The sequence below is a fragment of the Pinus tabuliformis genome, chromosome 4_2, assembly GCF_031772625.1.
Source record: "Pinus tabuliformis cultivar Carrire ecotype Pingquan chromosome 4_2, CPIR1, whole genome shotgun sequence".
Taxonomy (NCBI): Eukaryota; Viridiplantae; Streptophyta; class Pinopsida; order Pinales; family Pinaceae; genus Pinus; species Pinus tabuliformis.
Genome location: NC_142304.1, coordinates 986,301,849 through 986,321,240, shown reverse-complemented (window position 1 = coordinate 986,321,240; position 19,392 = coordinate 986,301,849).

The window sequence follows — 19,392 nt, the reverse complement described above, 5'->3', positions numbered from 1 at the left end:
CCCCCCCATTCATTGCGCCGATTGCGTAGCAGGGGGGGTCACGGGGGGTTTGAGAGGTGCGGGTAACCCCCTCCATGGTAAATTTTAGGGGCGAATTATAGCCCAAAGGTGAAATTTGAAGGTTTTTACATTTTAAGAGGGTAATTTTTTATATTAAAAACCCTTTTCATATAGTTAGCCCCAATTTTATTTAAAAAATAATTAATTTTTTTATTTTAGCCCAAAATAAAAAAATGGGCGGATAAACTAACTGAACCTTCATTTAGCTTGATTCACTGATTTTGGGAAATCGTATTCCCTTAAAATCGCCAAATTTTGACATTTGCCCTTGGTTTGGGAGGTTGTATTTGGTCCTAATAAATAAAAATATAAATAAAGTGGAGGTATGGTAAATAAATAAAACCTCTTTTTATACTTACTCTAAAGGTATGGTAAATAAATAGAAATATAAATAAACTAGAGATATCGTAAATAAATAAAACCTCTTTTTTATATTTAGTCCATACCCCTCTTTCTATTTAAGAATGCTAAAAAAATAGGTTTATTTAAGTGAATCTTATGGGCCAAATACCATATTTATAAAAGAGGTATGGTAAAATAATAAAAATATAAATAAAGTGGAGGTATGGTAAATAAATAAAACATTTCTTTATATTTACTCCATAAGTCACCTTATATTTACGAACACGCAAGGGTGTAAATAAATAAAAATATAAATAAAGTGGAGGTATGGTAAATAAATAAAACCTCTTTTTATACTTACTCCAAAGGTATGGTAAATAAATAAAAATATAAATAAATAAATAAAACCTCTTTTTATATTTATTCCATAATCCTCTTTCTATTTAAGAAGGCTCAAAAAAAGAGGTTTTATTTAAGTGAATCCTATGGGCCAAATGCCATTTTTATAAAACAGGTATGGTAAATTAATAAAAATATAAATAAACGAGAGGTATGGTAAATAAATAAAACATTTTTTATATTTCCTCCATAAGTCACCTTATATTTACTAACACTCAAAAAATGCGTTATATTTAGGTGAAGCCTATGGGTCAAATACCATGGGCCAAATTATTATTAATACCATGCAAAAAAACATTATTAACCCTAATATTAGTATTAATAAAAATAAATATGGCACATGGTATTGACCCTTAGTATTCACGTGGAATGTAGCCTATTTAAAGGGGGGAATTAAACCAGCATAGATCCATCTTTACTCTGGATCTACTAAGCCCCAAGAGGGATCAAATATCATGATATGCAAACTAGCATAGAGTGAAAAAATATTTGATCCCTGTAGGGGCTTGGTAGATCAAGAGTAAAAATGGATCTTGTAATTTAATGCCACTTAAACATTTTAACTTGGTTAAAAAAAAAAAAAAAAAAAAAAAAAAATCAATTATTAATTTTATTAATTTTTATAAATTACTAATAGTAATTTTTAAGCTCCAGGTTTATGATAACCCATGGTAATACCATGGTATTTATGTGAGCATAGACTATTTGAAGGGGAAATTCTATCATAAAAAAATAAAATAAAAATCAATTATTAATTTTAACTAATTTCTATAAATTACTAATAGTAGTTTTTAAGCTCCAGGTTTATGATAATCCATGGTATTGACCCATGGTAATACCATGGTATTCATGTGAACATAGACTATTTAAAGGGGAAATTCTATTAGCTTAGATCCATCTTAATTCTGGGTCTACCAAGTGCTAAGAGGGATAAATAGATTTCATCCCTCTAAGAGCGGTAGATGTGGAGTTAATATGGATATAGGTTGTTTTTTATGATAATGAAGATATTAAATAGTCTTACGAAATTATATTGTAAAAAACATCTTAAGGTGAATGGTTAAAGCTACATTTAGTCACTTCACAAAATTTAGTAAAAAATACCAATATCTCCATTAATATTGTTTTTTCTGATTTAACAAAAAAAAATCAAAACAGTGAAATCTTATCACTCTTTCCGCATCACCCTCACAGAAGAGAGATAGTTGCTGCCTAGATTTCCCACCATTTTTCAAACGTTCTCAATATGATATCTTCATGAAAAATTTAAGGTATTGATGTTCGATTAGTTGTTTGAAAAATATGTTGGTTTGTACAACCTTTCATCTTCTCTGTTATTCTCAGTTTGTCGTAATGATCTGTAGGGGTTGGGCCACTTCACCATATTGTCCTAAAAGGTGGAGATTGTGCACCAAAAAGGAAATTAATCCACATGTTACAATGTTGTTAAAAAATGCAAGACGTATGAAGGTAGTGAATTATGCTAATAAGCAATTTAGATTGGGAGAGACGTAATTAAATTTTATTATTTAATTGAAGATTTCCAATTAAAATAATAATAAATCTATATTTATATATTTATATATGGATTGGAAGGCTTCTGACAACGGTCACTTATTTCCATTAGATCCCCTTTAGGCCTTTGGGATACCTACTACTTTCTTATATTATATAGTTGGGGCTTGCTACTTGTTGGCATGTTGGGGTAAACAAACTTGATGTGTTTTTTTTTTATCTCGCAGTTGGAGTCTATGGAATAAGAAAGAAATTTGATTGATGTGTTTTTTTTATCTCGTAGTTGGAGTCTATGGAATAAGAAAGAAATTTGATAGCTTGACAAAAGTGGTAGAGAAAAGATTAATCTTGCCTATCTTGACAGAACTGGTGGTCAAGATCAACACCTACAAGGACTTTGTTCTGGAATATTATCAAAACTAATAGAAGAATATGAAAGAGTGTATAGTAAGAACCTTGACAAACACGACCACTAAAACTTGCAACATTGTTTGTAGGAAGAGAAAATTATGTTTCTTTTTTCCAAACATGTATGTTAGTATATTACAGTTTAATGAATATGTTTTCCTATTATCATATATGGTTTCATACTTTAACAAAACATTCACCAAGAATTCACAATGTTTTATTATTTAGTGAAAGATTTGCCAAGATCTTACAAGATTTTATAATTCAGTGAAAGATTCACCATGACTTTACAAGATAATATAATTTGGTGAGAGATTCGCCAAAAAAATTATATATACATATTATATTATTGATAAAATCGCCTCCCATTTTTCTTATGTATCATGGCGATTCACCCATTTATTATACATATAAATTTAGGGTGGTTCTTAAAATTTTCCCTGACCCCCTCTATGGGGTCCGGGACAACGCCCCAAATTTTTTTGTTTTTGGACCCCATATTAGGTTTGGCAGACCTACCTATGGTTTTGTGCATGTTTTTTCGCACATGGTTTTGGGCGCGATGGTTTTTGGTCCATGGTATTGGATGATTTGGCATGTATAAATATGTATTGTAACATTGAAAGGAACATAATGAAAAATCAAGCTGGTAGTCTCGGTTTTGGGATCCAGGGGAAAATCTCTGTGTATATGTGTTTTATGTTTTATGCTCTCGCATTGTTTATTTTCTGTGTTTTAGAATTCGTATGCATGTAATTTTTGTACAGGGTTAAAACCTACAAGACCCATGGATTGGTAATCAACACTAGTTTCATCTTTCAGATCCACTTATCCAAAATTTATTTGAAGAATGTTTCATCGCTCTAAACTAAGACTCCCTAAATCATCTTCCAAATGGAAACTAGTCCTGGATGTCCACCATAGGCCTCCTCTTGCAGGGAAAAATGAGATAAGCTTTGGATCACTACATTAGAGCTCTAAATTCTCAAATGTATCTATATCAGACTCAGATGATCAACTCACCTAGACCCTCAACCTGCACAACTTGTATGCTTCAAAATATGTATACCTCTCATAACTACATGCTAAAGATGATTCTCCATGGAGCGGGAAAAAATATGGAAACTCAGTTGGTCTCCAAAAGAAAAATTATTCATGTGGATTCTGATGTGAAACAAAGTCCCCACCTATGCTAATCTCTAAAAAATATCATTTCCGAGACCTAAAATATGCCCCTTGTGTTGTAAGGACTCATAATCAATATTCCATCTCTTTATTTCATGTCCATTCACTCAAGAAATATGAGATAACATTAGGAAGCTAGGCAATCTATCCATCGTATTGGAAGTACAGGATATAAACCATTATTTACAATCCGGGTCTCATAACTCCTCCCATACCATCTCAAGGCACTCCCATTATGCGTATTCTAGGGTATTTGGGTGGAAATAAATGTATCCATTTCAAAAACCAACCTCCAAACTCTACAAAAGTTTCCACAATCTGTTTGCCATTGCATCTTTCTTTATACAGGTCTCCTCCAATGGACCCCCAACTGGTCCTCCTGTAACCAAAATTCCTACTAAATCATCATGGGATTTCTTTGATAGGGACACTCAAGGTAACCTTTCTTTGGGAGGGGTCGAAAGAATCCTACATATATAAGCTTCTCACAGTCTCTCTCTTTATCCACAAATATTGGACAAGCTTCTAACAACTATGCAAAACTTTTTGCATTATATATAATTCTTCTTCTAGCTCATAAATTTGATGTTCATTCTCTTCACACATACAAAGACTCTCTTAATGTCATAAATTGGTCAAAAGGAACAAACACACTCTGCTTCCTCTTTTTAAAAAAATATAAAAAAATATATATTTCTTCACTCATATTTCTTTAGGTTATATTTGTAGGAACATGAACGAGGAAGCAGATCAGTTGTCAAAAATTTTAGTGGATATGGATCGAGGCTCATGCAAGGTCCATGAAGATAAGGAAGGCCAACAACAAGAACATATTTTTGACTTGTTGATTTGACTGATCCTTAGATGGTTTTACATACTACAAAAAAATTCGGGTCATGTTTATTTTTTCATCTTTTCCGCTTGCAAGGTACTCTATCTCGCTATATTTTTTGTATGATATCTCAAACAGAGGGATTTTTTGATTGCCTATATTTTTTGTTGGGGCATATAGACAAAAAACCTCATAATAGATGATTCAGGGAATGGTAGAACATGGTAAGGTATACAAGGACAAATATTTTCTTTTGACTATTGTCAAGATGGTTATTGAGAGACTTTGGGCCATAAGAATGTTTTTAGCGTATACAAAATGTAAGCTTGATTATTTCTCATAAACAAAAGTTACATAATTTTTTTCTCGCAAATTAAAAAACATATTATATATTAATTCTTTTTATAATAATTATTATTTACTTTTAAAAATAAAGTTATATATATTTTTTAATCTTGACAATGTGAGATTTGTCATGAGTTAAGTGTCTTTATTCCTATTATGGATTGATGTCTATCACCATTTACCAACTATTTAATTTATATGACTACATTAATATTATTTAAAATGAATTCTTCCTTTATTATCCTTGACAGAGATATTGCATTGAGTTTTTGGTCAAACTTATATTACTTTGGTTTCGACCAAAAATAATTCTAAAATTAAAATGAAAAATAATTATAATTCTAAAATTTAACATTTCATTTAATTAATTTTAGCAACAATGTTTTTGGTTGGATCTTACTTTTTTTTTTTGTAAGCTGAGGTGGTACTCTTTCTATTACTGGATAGAAAATAAAACATTACATCATATCAAAAATCTTGCAGACCCGCCCACATGGGGAAACCGGGTGACTACTCCATCTATAGTTTTTTATAGCCGCCCAAAAGTAAAAGGCCCAAAGTCTGATAATCTTAGCCAAATAAACAAGGCAGTCTTGAGATTTCCTAATACTACTAGTCTGCAGAAAATACATATCTCTATTTAAGTCATGCAAAAAACTATAACCAAAAAGACTATTAGATTTTCTAAACATATCTCATGTCAAACAGTGTCCATTGCCGGTTGCTGACTTGCTCCTTTCTCTGCATCTTGCTGGTCTCCCTTCAGCAGCTGATGAATTGCGTCCAGCTTCTCCTCTTGCCTCTCCATCGCAATGCGGATGAAGCTTAATTCCCTACGCATGTCAGGGTTTCCCTGGGCCAGCTCAACCATCTCCTTAGCCACTTGCTCTAGAGCCTTTTCCAGCAGCCCCTTCATAACCCAATATATGTGCAAAGATTGTTTAAACAATGACATTCTCCCCCTTGTATGCCCTGGATCATGAAGCAGGAACTCCCACTCCTCCATGTCCTCTTCAGATTGATCTTGAAGAGACTCCTCCTCCAGATACTGCATAATTCTCCTCACTGCTGGGTTGGAGTTACGCTGGTAGGCCCTTTCTGCCCGCCGGACCCTGTGATTCACCGTCCTCCTTGCCTTTTTAGCCGGATTCTTGTCCTGCCTGGAGTTCTCTCCTTCCTCCTGCGTCCTCCTATTCTGTCCCCGACCCCTTTTCCTGTTCAAGTCCACGCCTCTGCCGGGGCCCCTCTCTCGTTTTCTCATGCCATAACGTCGAAACTTTACCTCCTGCGGAGCAGGGTAATTTTCTTCCATCTGTTGGTGCTTGTCGTCTGCTGCCCTGTCCTGAGAGAAAGACCGCACATTCCCCTCGCCCTGTGGAAGCTCTTCCTCCGACTCATCCTCGATGTCCCAGACCTTGATTGGCTGGTCATCCTTCATAATTCCTTTTCCTTTCCTGCTCTTATTCTCAGCAGCTGCATTATACTGCTCCTCTGTCTCCCTAGCTTTCTGTCTTGTTTCCATACTGCCCGCGGGTCTGGCGCAGAGAAATCTCGGGTTCCCGGAAGCTTTTACCTTTAGATGCTGTTTCTCAGCAGCAATGTCCGCACCTCTCCAAATTGGGAAACAGCTTAGTAAGTGATCTTCCATCCCCATTTGGGTATATATCGATTTCCTATCCTTATCGTACCTCCTTGGCTCAGTTTTCGTTTGCCGCCGGTAGCTTTCCGGGATGACGATTCCCCCGGCCATCATTCCCTGATTAATTTCCGCTGTCAAAGGATCTGACAGACCGCTCCAACCTCCTCTAATGTCTCGATCATTTATTGCTTCACCTCGGATGTCTTCCTGGGCCGTTCTCCACGCACGCCGCCACTGTACTAGCCTGTATCTTATGATCATATCTTTTCTCTGTCCCGTCTGATCTGAGATCATTACTCGGGACCTCCACGTCCTCTCATTGCTCCAGCTCATTGATCCTCGTGTTCCCGCTTGTAGCTTGATCATAGTCTGATTTAATTATTTCTGCCAGGTCCTTCCACTCCCTGTGCCCGCACACTGCTCTCCATTGATTATCCACCGTGCTGCCACGACCTTTACAGCCCCAGTTTGCCATGAAATCGGCCGCCTGGTTCCCTTTCCTTCTAACGTGGTTTATAATTTTGTATTCAATTCTTTTCAGAAGATCTGCGATTTCCTGGATAATTCCTGCCGTACGCCAACTATTTGTGACCTTCTCCCAATCCCGACCATTACTAAGCTTTTTCAGTGTCTCGACCGCAATCTGAGAGTCTCCAACAATTTCTAAATTGGTGTAACCATTTCTTACAGCAATTCGCAATCCCTGGTGGAGAGCCCAGAATTCTGCCTCGTTATTTGTCATTTCTCCACCCCAGTCTGCGAAAATCCATCTTACCTGCTTGTTACTATCCCGGAAAATGCCCCCAAAGCCAGCTTCTCCCGGGTTCCCCTTCGAGGCCCCGTCGAAGTTTAATTTGATAAAATTTCCTCTGGGGAAGCTAAATTTATCAGGGCTTTGAGTCCGCATATCCAATTGAGAATTCTTCTTGAAGTGAACCATCTCAAACTTTAGGTTTAACTTGTTCAGAATGCCCTCCTCAACCGGGTTGGCCTTCCAATCCTCTCCATCCCACTTTTCGACCAGGATTGTTTCCCGCATTAACTTGACTGCTCTTTCCCAGATTACTTCAGGTTCTTTTTCTGTATTTTGAAATACCCTGCGATTCCTCTCCTTCCATATCATCCACATTACAAACCCTGAGATGAGACTCCACGCTCTTTTGACCACTCTACACTGAAAAACCTCCTTATTCCATTGAAAGACCGTTTCAGTGAATTCGCTAGGAACTATCTCGGATTTACCAAATACTCGTTTGGTGTTCATCCACAGCTTCTTTGCGAACGGACACTTAAGCAGAAGATGATTTCTGGTCTCCGTATCAGTGTTACATAGACAGCACCTCGAAGGACCATTGAAGCCTTTTTTTTGAAGTTGATCCCAGGTTAAAATCTTATTCTTAGTTGCAAGCCAAATAAATATGGAGACTTTTGGCCACCAGTTGCTTTCCCATATCATTTTCCAGTCTAGATCCTCTTCACCTCTGGTTTGGGTATCAGTTAAGAAATAAGCTTCTTTGGTGGTGAAGGAGCCTTTCATAGAATTCCCCCACCTAAGGATATCCTTACCTGTGCGGGCTCTAATTTTCCTAGATTCAACCTCTTTCCTGTAAGCTTCTTGATGATCTTGACTGAGCTCCCTATCCCACTCAGTCGGGTCAGTCCAAACTCTCCAGCTTCCATCTGGGTCATTGGCTTTCCAGTAGTCTCTAACACATATTCTATCTCCTGCTATTCTATCCCGAATTTGATGAAGCCTCTGTATTCGATTCATTCTTTCTTTCTGTTGCCACCTATCTTCCCAGAAGTTGGCTTCTTCTCCCCCTCGGATCTCCCAGAAGGTATGTTTTTCCACCAGATCTCTGTTTTGACGCGCAAGGTCCCATATTGCTGACCCTTTAGGAGTATCTCTCTGATGTAAAATCTCAACTGTGGAGTCAGGCATATTGTATTTGGTCTTCCATATGACTTTCCAAAGATCATTGCCTCCCCTAAGCCAGCGCCACCAGAGCTTAGCTCCCAATACTCTATTAAGAGTTTCAGGGTCCCTCAGCCCCAAACCTCCTCCCTCTTTTCTCTTTGTTACCTGGTTCCAAGAAACTAAGGCCCACTTTTTCTTCTGGTTAGTCCCTCCCCATATAAAAGTTCTAATGATCTCTCGGATCTTAGCACATACTCCTAAAGGGGCAGCCATTATCGACAAGGGATAAATGGGGATAGCTTGAAGGACAGATTTTGCCAGAACTATCCTTCCTGCTATATTTAAAACTCTGAAGGCCCAATTTGCTACTCTGTTTCTCAGCTTATCCAGGACTCCTTGCCAGTTTTTCATCTTTTTGGAGGTAAAGTCCAATAAATTACCCAAGTATTTCGTAGGCAGTTCTCCCCTCTTGAAGCCCAATAATCTTATAAGATGGGTTTTGACCTGCTCCACTGTATTAAATATGAATATACAGGATTTATCTCTGTTAATTTCCAGACCCGAAGCCTCAACAAATAAGTCCAGAATTTTTTTAAGCTGTCTTACTTCTTTGACCGTTGGTTCCCCGAATAGCATTATATCATCAACGAATTGCTGATGAGTTAAAGGCAGATTATTTCCCCAGAGCTGTAGACCTTTGATTCTGTTTGCTTCTCTTTCTTTTTTAATAAATCGACCCAGACCTTCGGCTGCTAGGATGAAAAGAAACGGAGATAATGGATCTCCTTGTCTAATCCCTCTAGAAGCATTAAAAGTTTTTGAGGGAGTACCATTAACCAGAATAGAAAAATTTGGAGAGGAAATCAAACTATGTATCCATCTAATCCATCTCCTATTAAAACCAAAACTTCCCAACACTTCTTCCAAATAATTCCAATTAAGCCGGTCATAAGCCTTCGACAAGTCCAACTTGATCATCATACCCTTTTGCTTCTTTGTTTTTAGAGAGTGAATAACTTCTTGAGTTACAACCAGACCATCAAGGATCTGTCTACCTTCAACAAAACCTGTTTGTTCAGCAGATATTAACTTGCCCAGAAGGGGTTTTAATCTCTTGGCGATCAGGGATGTTATAATCTTGTAGATAACATTACACAAAGCTATGGGTCTAAAACCATTGGCATCTTCTAAATTATCCCCCTTAGGAATTAAAGCATAAAAAGTAGAGTTAATGGCAGGCCATACCTTTTGGTTCATCCTGGACTCTTCTATCAAATCAAGGATCTCTTTTCCCAGGAAGTGCCATCCCGCCTGGTAGAAATCGACTGTGAAGCCATCCGGGCCTGGAGCAGTGCCTTTCTTCATTGCTTTCACAGTTTCCTCTATCTCTTCTAAGGTCACTGCTCTCATTAACGCCATATTTTGGTCCTCTGTGACTAAACGAGGAATAGCTGAGCAGATCTCCTGAATTGCTCTCGATCTATCCGCTTGAGGTTCAGTTAGGATTCCTTTATGGTGATCGATTAGGACTTGTTCTATCTCAGCTTGTTCCACCACTCGATTCCCATTCCTATCTTTGATGGATAGAATCCTGTTGCTCTGTCTGTGTTTGATCATAGCCTGATGGAAGAATTTGGTATTCCTCTCCCCCTCCCTTAACCACTTTATTCTTGATTTTTGCCGCCAGAGAACTTCCTCCTGCTTTCGTCTTTCTTCTAGCTTTCCAAGGACTACCCCTTCTTCTCTAATGCTTTCCTCTGTTCTGCCTTCCACTATCATTTTTTGTTGAAGAGATTCCATTTCTCCCTCTAGCTTTTGTTTTTCTTCCATAATGTTGCCAAATTCTTCCTTGTTCCATTTTTTAATTCTACCTTTCAGCTCTTTCAGCTTCAACTGGAATGTATGCATTTTTCCTTTGCCCTGCACTGTACTTTGCATCCACCATTCTTCAACTTTCTTCATGAATTCTGGGTCCCTTAACCAGAAGGCTTCAAATCGGAAAGGTCTTTTTCCACGGTTCCTTTTAATATCCACCTCGAGTCTAATCGGCCAATGATCAGAACCCAGGGATGGTATGATTTTTGCTTCAACAAAAACATCCTTATTCATGATAGCTTCTGAAACTAGGAAGCGATCAAGTCTTGAGGCAATTTGATTTTTGCCCCCCCTCCTGTTGTTCCAAGTGTGTATCCCGTTGATAGTCTGGATGTCTACTAATCTTAAATCCTCTATCATTTCATTAAATTTATCCATAAAGTGGTCCACCCTCCTTATCCCACCTTTTTTCTCTTCTAAGGATCTGATTAGATTGAAATCACCTCCTATGATCCAAGCAACTTCTGGATATAATCTTCTGATGGTTTTCAGACTATTTATAAAGTTTTCTTTTTCCCCTGGGGAAGGGGGGCCATAAACCCCTGAGATGACCACCTGTTCCTTCGTACCTACTATCCTACCCAGGCCAGTAAGGACTCTACTCATGCTGGTCCAACTTTCTAAAATGATATCATTAGGATTCCACAAAATTGCAATACCTCCCGCAGAGCCGATAGCGTCTTGCCCCATAACTTCATATTGCAGTTTATTTTTGTCCAATATTCTTTCAAGCTGTTGAACAGTAATTTTTGTCTCCTGTAAAATCATAATGCTAGGCTTCTCCTTTTTCAATTTATCTTTCAGATATCTCTGTTTACCTTTACTATTCAGGCCCCTAATATTCCAACTGATAACAATCATTTAAAACTTTTGGTAGGAAGGGAAGAATACCTCTGACAGAGGTATCACTTTACCTGAGTTTATCAACGTCTCTCCCACAGTCTGGATGGTTTCACTCATCGTTTTTCGACCTCTTTTCCTACTATTTTTGCCAGAGCCGTCCATTCCCGCCTGTCCATTCCCCTGTTCATTTCCTATCATAACCTGCTGATTCATGTTCTCCCCTTTTTTTTCCTTATACTTCTGAAATGCTTCCTTATACAGTTGTTTCTGTTTTTCAGGTATAAATCTGTTATCTAGATGTTTCCATTCCTGGATTAGCTGTTTCATGATTCTCTCCTCTTCCACCTCAATTTCTAGTTGGTTTTCCACATCCATCTGCGATTGCACTTCTGTATTTTCTGTCTTTCCTTCGGTCTGGGTCTCAATGATTTTTCTTAAGTTTGCACCTTTTCCTTTATCCTCACTTACAATTTCCATTGGTGAGTTTCCAGGGTCCTCGTCGTCCTCCAGATTCACTTCATAGTCCTCGTTCTCGCTCTGAAGCACTTGGAACTTGTTTTGACTTGTTGTTTGGCTGGGTTTTTCTTGTGAGTGATATTTTGGTCCCTCCTTGCTCTGCTTCCGTCTCCTTGTGACCTGTTGAAAACCCCTGTCTGTCTCCTCCACTTTTTCTGAATTTTTCTGGTATTCCTCTTGATTTCTTTTTGATTCCTCCTCCTTATTCAGCGGGCACTGCCGGTATAGATGGCCATATTCATGACACCTGCGGCATCTAAACGGTATATGTTCATAGTCTATTGGCTGTTGCCAGACTTCATCATGATATTCTAATTCAATATTTTCTGGGAGGGGTTCTGCCAAATTCATGTAGACACAGATCCTTGCGTATGAAGTATATTTGCCTCGTTTCGTATTTTCCGCAATTTTAACAAAACTCCCGATTGAGTTCCCGATTCCTTCTAAGATTTCAGGGTCCCAGAATTCGTCTGGCAGCCCAAATAATCGAACCCAGATTGGGGCGTCGAGCATTTTTTCCTTCTCTGGGTTGTATCTTTCTTCCCAGTATTTCATGAACAGGCCTGCATTGTTCATGAAATATGGGCCTTCTTCGAAGATCCTATTTTTGTCTTCCAGATTCGTGAAGATAGCTGTGAAAAACCCTTTTGCTCCCAGTTTCAGATCTATATGGCCTCTTGGTCTCCACCTTTGGTCAATCCATCTGTACAACTCTTTCTCTGATGGCCAGTAGCCTATGAATTTACATATCAGGGCATGGTCCTTCATATAACAGTTGTATTCCTCCAGTTTGTTGCATGGGATGACGTATCTTGGTTGTTTTTGTGCCCTAGGTAAGCATTTTCCTCCCATCCTTTTCTGCCATAGATTACCCATCACTGGGGCAGAGCTTTCCTTCTGATTATGTTGCATTCCACTTGCACTGGTCTCTCCTGCTACCACATTTTTGAAGGAGGGGATCTCTCCCCTCCCCTTTGGGTTTTCCATTTCCCCCTCAGCGCTTGCCTCGAATTATTTCCTCTAACTTTGCTGCTAAAATCTCGTTGCCTGAGATGAGGGTATTACGAGATTCTATTCCCCGCTGCGTTCTCTTCAGTCTCCCTCACCCTCTCGACCGCGATAAGCCCCTGTCAGCCCCGTCTGCTGCGCCGTCTGCAAACCCTAGCAGCGCGCATCCTCCGCCGTTCTCATGAGCATATTTGAATTACTCTCATATTTATCTTGGTTGGATCTTACTTTGAAATTGGTTAAAAAACTATATAATTTGGGTATTTTTAATTGAGAAAATAATAATTTATTAAGTCACAAATTGTTATCACAGCTAAAATGAAAAATCAATATATATATATATATATATATATATATATATATATATATATTATTTCAATAGCAAGAAATAAAAATAATAAGTATTATTTTTGTATTATAATTAATTTAAAATATTAATGCAATCATATTCAAGTCAGTATAATTAAGCAATTTTCGAGTTTTTAGGATGTGAAAATTACATTATCTAGTTACAACTTATTATTTATATAAAATTTTTATGAAATTTTTATAATGTTAAAACTACATTTTTTAATTTTTTAATTGTTTTATAAAAATGCAAAAAATTCTAATCAACAATATTATATAACAAGCTCTAGAATAAATAAATCAAAACAAAATTATAAAATATCGCGAAGCAATGCAATATTATAATAATTTTTAATTATTTTCATAAATCACTGATTATATATATATATATATATATATATATAAAAGTAGAAATTTTCATAAATCTAAAATTCTAATCAAATTAATAATGTATTTTCTTCGTCATTTCAATCATATTATTAATAACTTGAATTTAATTATATGTTCAATCATTTATTTGAATATTTATTTAATTGTTCATTTATTTTTAAATAAAAATAAATTTATAATATTAAATGTTATTGATTTATCTTCTATTAATGTCTAAGATGGTAATATGCAACTACATCATCATGTGCATGTTGACAAAACTTGACCACCTAGAATATCTTGATGGTAGTTTTTAAGGGAGTGAACTTTCGCTCATGTCAAATGCTTTTGGGATTTGGATTTGGATTATTCACATGCTTTTTCACATCTGAAGAAGACAAGTGATTAGCCAATCAAAAGTAGTTTTAGGTCATAATCCACTTATGGTGGATGAATTCATATTTCAACAAATGAAATTAGTAACCAAGATGTTGATACTTACAAACAATGCATAATTGCAACTAACAAAATACCTCAATTTACCAATCAGTAAAACATAAATTCAGTGGATTATAAACCTTAAATTCAATATATTTACTTTAAGTTAGCTACGTTTAAACTAAGTGACAGGGATTAGCTATTATTTAGCACTTGTTTCACATGATTTAGTTCAAGTTTGACATCTTTATGCCATCCTCATTTGAGAGGCAAGTGATAAATTCAATATATTTACTTTAAGTTAGCTACATTTAAACTAAGCGACATGGATTAGCTACTATTTAGCACTTGTTTCACATGATTTAGTTCAAGTTTAACATCTTTATGCCATCCTCATTTGAGAGGCAAGTGATTTTAAATAGAATTTCATGCAATTCTAGGAAGCACTTGTTTTCCATGTTGTTTATCTTCTTCATGTACATTAGGTACATAATTCTAGTCATGCTCCCAATGTGGGTAATTACTCAAGGATAAGATATAATGCCTTTAGCTTTGAAATTATAAATTATATAATTTGTTTGAATATACTATGTCTTTCTCTAAGATTCTAGAGAGATACTACATCCCTAACTTTATTTCTATATAAGATAGTAGGAGCAACAAATTCTCAATGGGAAGGATTTTCTTATCCCATAGTCAAAAGTCTATTAATTTACAATTATTTTCATGAGCATAATAAACTTTTTAACCTCTATTTATCCTTTTCTTAATATTATAGTTCTAATTAAATTAACTTGTAATAAATATGAATGTTAAAATAATTATAATAATAATTAATACTACGTTATATATATATATATATATATATATATATATATATATATTAAATTGCTAAAACCACTTCAAATTCATTGAAAATATGTGTTCTAATTACTCAATAACTCTAAAACCATTAATATCCTTCAAAGAAATAATATATAAAATTTAAATTTATGACTACCCCTTTTTTTTATAAATTTGTTATATATAAGAGTTATATCTCCAAAAACAGACGATAAGAATAAAAACCAAAAAGATCAACCAAATCATTTGGAGAAGGTTCCTTCATATAAATATTTAGGTATTAACATTCATCATCAACTCAACTTGAATTATAACAATGGGAAAAGGATTATTGGAGGCTCGAAACCTATTATGAGGTTGAAAATATTTGTAAGTCGACTGATCTATGAGTTTGGAGTAAAAAATTTTCCTCTTTGAGACTCTCGTCACCCTTGTTATTTTATATGGCTAAGAGGTTTGGGGTTGCAGTATATCTAGATAATCGTTGAAGAAGTTCGAGCTGATACAAAAACAATTTATAACCTACAACCTCAATATTAAGGGAAATACTTCCTATCCTATCCTCCTGATTGAAGCTAGTCTTTCCCCCATTGAAAGCATGGCTATGTTTAAGTATCTAATGTATAAGAAGAGGCTTTACAACATGGAAGCCACGAGGTTCCCAAAATTGCTTCTAACTCTAGCTAGAACCCCCACCTCTTGCTCAAGCAAGGATGGCACAAGGATGCTTAGTCTTGGCTCGACCATTAGGGGATAAACGAGGATACAATCTTGGAGAATAAGGATAATATTAAAAATATTATTACTTCCAAATTTAAGGATAAGTTGTGGGATGACAAGGAGCTAGAGGGGAAAAATGAAGCTAAGGTATTATAATGAGGTGATAAACCCAACTCTTGCTAACCAAAATTATCTTTCTCTCTTCACCAGTACTAAGAAGAACATGAACATTACAAAGACAAGAAATAATTCTCATGAGCTCTGAAGTGAGACTAGGAATCTGTTTATTCCCAAAACACCTTGGGATGAAAGAATTTGTGACCTTTGTGACACTAAGAGGGTTTAAGAAGAAAAACACTTTCTCTTAGATTTTTCGGCTCTTACTCACATCAATTCTCATTTACAAAAAAAACCACAATACCAACCTCATTGACTTGTTGAGTCAACAAAACTATAGTGACCGAGGAACACTTCATTCCCTTCTTTTTTATCATAGAAATAAAATATTAAAGAGTATTAATTAATATCTTACCTTCTTAAGGTCCTATAGACCACATTGGTCTTAGTGGACATTCATCATCATCATTTTATATATATAGATAAATATATAGATATATTTTCCCCTAGGAAAAATCGTGATTTTCATTATTGAGATAGTGAAAATTACATGTTGTAGATGCAAAAAGCATATAAAAAATTGTGGTTGTCTATTCACCCAAAAAACATCTAAGTGATGCATCCACATATAGCTCAACAAAAATTGTAGTAAAAAGTCCATCAAAGTTTGATGAAAGTACAAAAATATCGGCTGAAATATATCACAGTCCATATACAAAAATAAGTAAGGAATCCATCATAATAGTTAGTGTGTCTACAATGATGTGTCCAGATGTGTCAAAATATATGATGATATGTCAATCTGAATCTGTCTCTGATGGAAAAAGATCTACAAATGGGTGATGATAGTATTGATAGTGTGTATCGCCAATGTGTTATGAAATCATCCATGTCCCACCAACCTATTGCGCGGCCTCCTTAGAAAGTTGGTCGGAAATAATGTTCCTTTCCCTCTAAATGTGTTGACATATAATGAAATCAAACAATGATTTAATCATCATAATCTCATCCAATAAGGTCTTGAGTGTGTGCATGTGACATGTAGAATGAAGATTGAACTAATCAACAACAACTCTAGAATCACCAAAGACCTGTAGTTGTCGACATCCCTTTTCATAAGAAAAAAGGAGAAGTAATTTTAAGCTGTATAATTCTGAAAAATTATTCGTACCAGTGCCCAAACTAGACTTCAATTTAAAAAAAATGATTATTGTTGATATATAGTACTTCCCCCCCAACACACCTGCCATTTTGCATAGATCTGTTAAAATATGCCCATGGTATTGATCGGTAATAACTTTCACGATAAGATTTTGTGTTTTGTTCCTTTGTTCTTCTTTAGGGAGTAAGTTGTATATAGCAAGGATATGTGCACCAATAAGCTCAAGATGATATTCATTGTACTAAAATTTTTGTGGTTTCTTCTTGGCCATATGCCCCAACATATTAGAAATGGAACGTTTTTTAATTTATCGAGCGAGGCCTCGTTCTACCATATGTTCTAGGCGTCCTTAAAGGAGAAAACACCCAATATTATCTCGATTTTAAGGCTTGATATATCAAATTTGAAATCAAATTAGAAAAAGGGCATGAAATGAACAAATGAACAAGTGTTTCTTCTTAAATGTGGCAGAGTGCGCACCGTATTGGTCCTTGAAAATATCTCTTTTTAAGATTATTGCCAGAGGGGATTTCTTTTTTCCATGAGACATTAGATTAAAATTTTGATTTTTCCTTGACTCTTTAGCCTCCATATATGCTTCCACCACCACTTATATGCTTCAGGTTCTTTCGTGTTGAATTTCCATAATCTTGGGTCTAGGATAGAATCTTAAAATTTCTGACGCTATCAAACCAAGAATCTCAAAGAGAACTACTTTGCAAAGCGAAAAATATAATGCAGTAAATCACACATGCACAAGTATACACAATTTCTAACAAAATTATACAATAATGTACAACCCAATCTTTGTTATATTAAACCAACAGAAGTTTCCCCATCTCATGGAGGCACTCAACGCAATGGGGACCATTGCTTCTTAAGGGGGGGGGGGGGGGGGGGGTGATGATCCAGGTGGATATTGGTGGCCACCTTCCTATTCCGCTTGGACCAACACTGTCTCTTTCATTTTTTTTCGGTTTCCTTAATTGTAGCACAATTTACTATTTTTGGCAGTTTTCGGGTCGTGAACTTCTAGAGTTGTTTTGAGGCCCTAAATGACGTTTTTAAGGAAAATAGAGAGACCCAAAACATCCCAAATTGGCTTACCAACTTGTTTTTTGCCTACTTCTCTTCAAGATCTTCGAAACGAGACATTGTGATAGTCAAACGAAGATTGTATGCCAAAGTTATGACCCGGGGAAGTTGATGTACCAATTTACCCAAATGTGGCCCACAATTTTGGCGCTTCATCTCCTAGGGTTAGGTTTTTGGATGTTCAGGGTTTTCCATTGTTTCTAAATAATAAATAGGCCTTTGAGCCTCACTGTAACATAGTTCAGAGGCATGTAGCCACCACATCCCTTCTTAAAGATAAGTTACCACCACCCGAGCTAGTTTATTTCCATTTTGTTTGTAGGCATATTTCAGTATTATGATATTAATGAAATGAAGTGTTATTTTTGTTGCATTTCTGTATTTATGGTTATATGTGTAATTTGTTGCGTTCCTATTTAAGTTCGGATAATCGGGGAGGTTAAAAAACTTCCTAGGATGAAATCCTTTGCCAAAATCAGAGGGCTTACCTAGGTGTTGTTACACAATTAAATGGTCATACTAGCATCATTTACAATAAAACCCACAAAAGTTGGGTTTGCTAGGATGATTTCATACTGACAACTGACTTTGATCTTTACAAAAAATCTCAAATTGCTTGTACACGTCTCCCTTGGACTTTTGACAAGATCGTGGATAACAGGACCATAAACCTTTTGGCACTTCGTGTTATAGGGTTGAGGTTTTGGACATCTAAAGTTATTTCTTTATGTTAAAATACCATTCTTTCAACCTCTTGTAATAGATTTTGTGAATTTGTGTAGTTGCTAACACTCTCTCTTTATAGATAACTACCACCATTCTGACCAATTTGTGTTCTATAATATTATGCTATCTTATTTTTAATTGTTAAATTTTTAGATTGTTCTATGTTATATCAATTACTTTAGCCCAATTCAATACTTCAATTAGTAATATTTCCAATAATAATTAGTCTTTCCATTCATCAACTGTAATTGAAGATAAAACAACAAATTCAATGACAAAGGAGACAATCAACACCTCAACAAGAGACACCAGGTTTGGTCAAAGACGAGGGAAAAACCACACAAGGGGGGAAATCCTTTGAAATTCTTCTTCTATTAGATTATCACAAAATGTTCAGCAGAGAGTACAATGAGCCCAATACAATATCATCAGCAAAACAACCCAACAATGTTCAAAAATATGATTAAGTATCAAAGTATATCAAAGACAACTTTTCCTGTCTGCGGTCAACTTCGGTCTTCGGTGAAATTTGAGTCAAACTTCTCAGTGGCATGCAGGAAGAGATGTGTGAGCAACTGAAGCCTTCCAATCGCTCCCTTGAGCGTGCAAGTCATTGACTATAACCCAAAAATCCAAAAACATATGCGAGCCTCGCACCTTGTAATTTCATACCTTTGCAAACTTCTTTT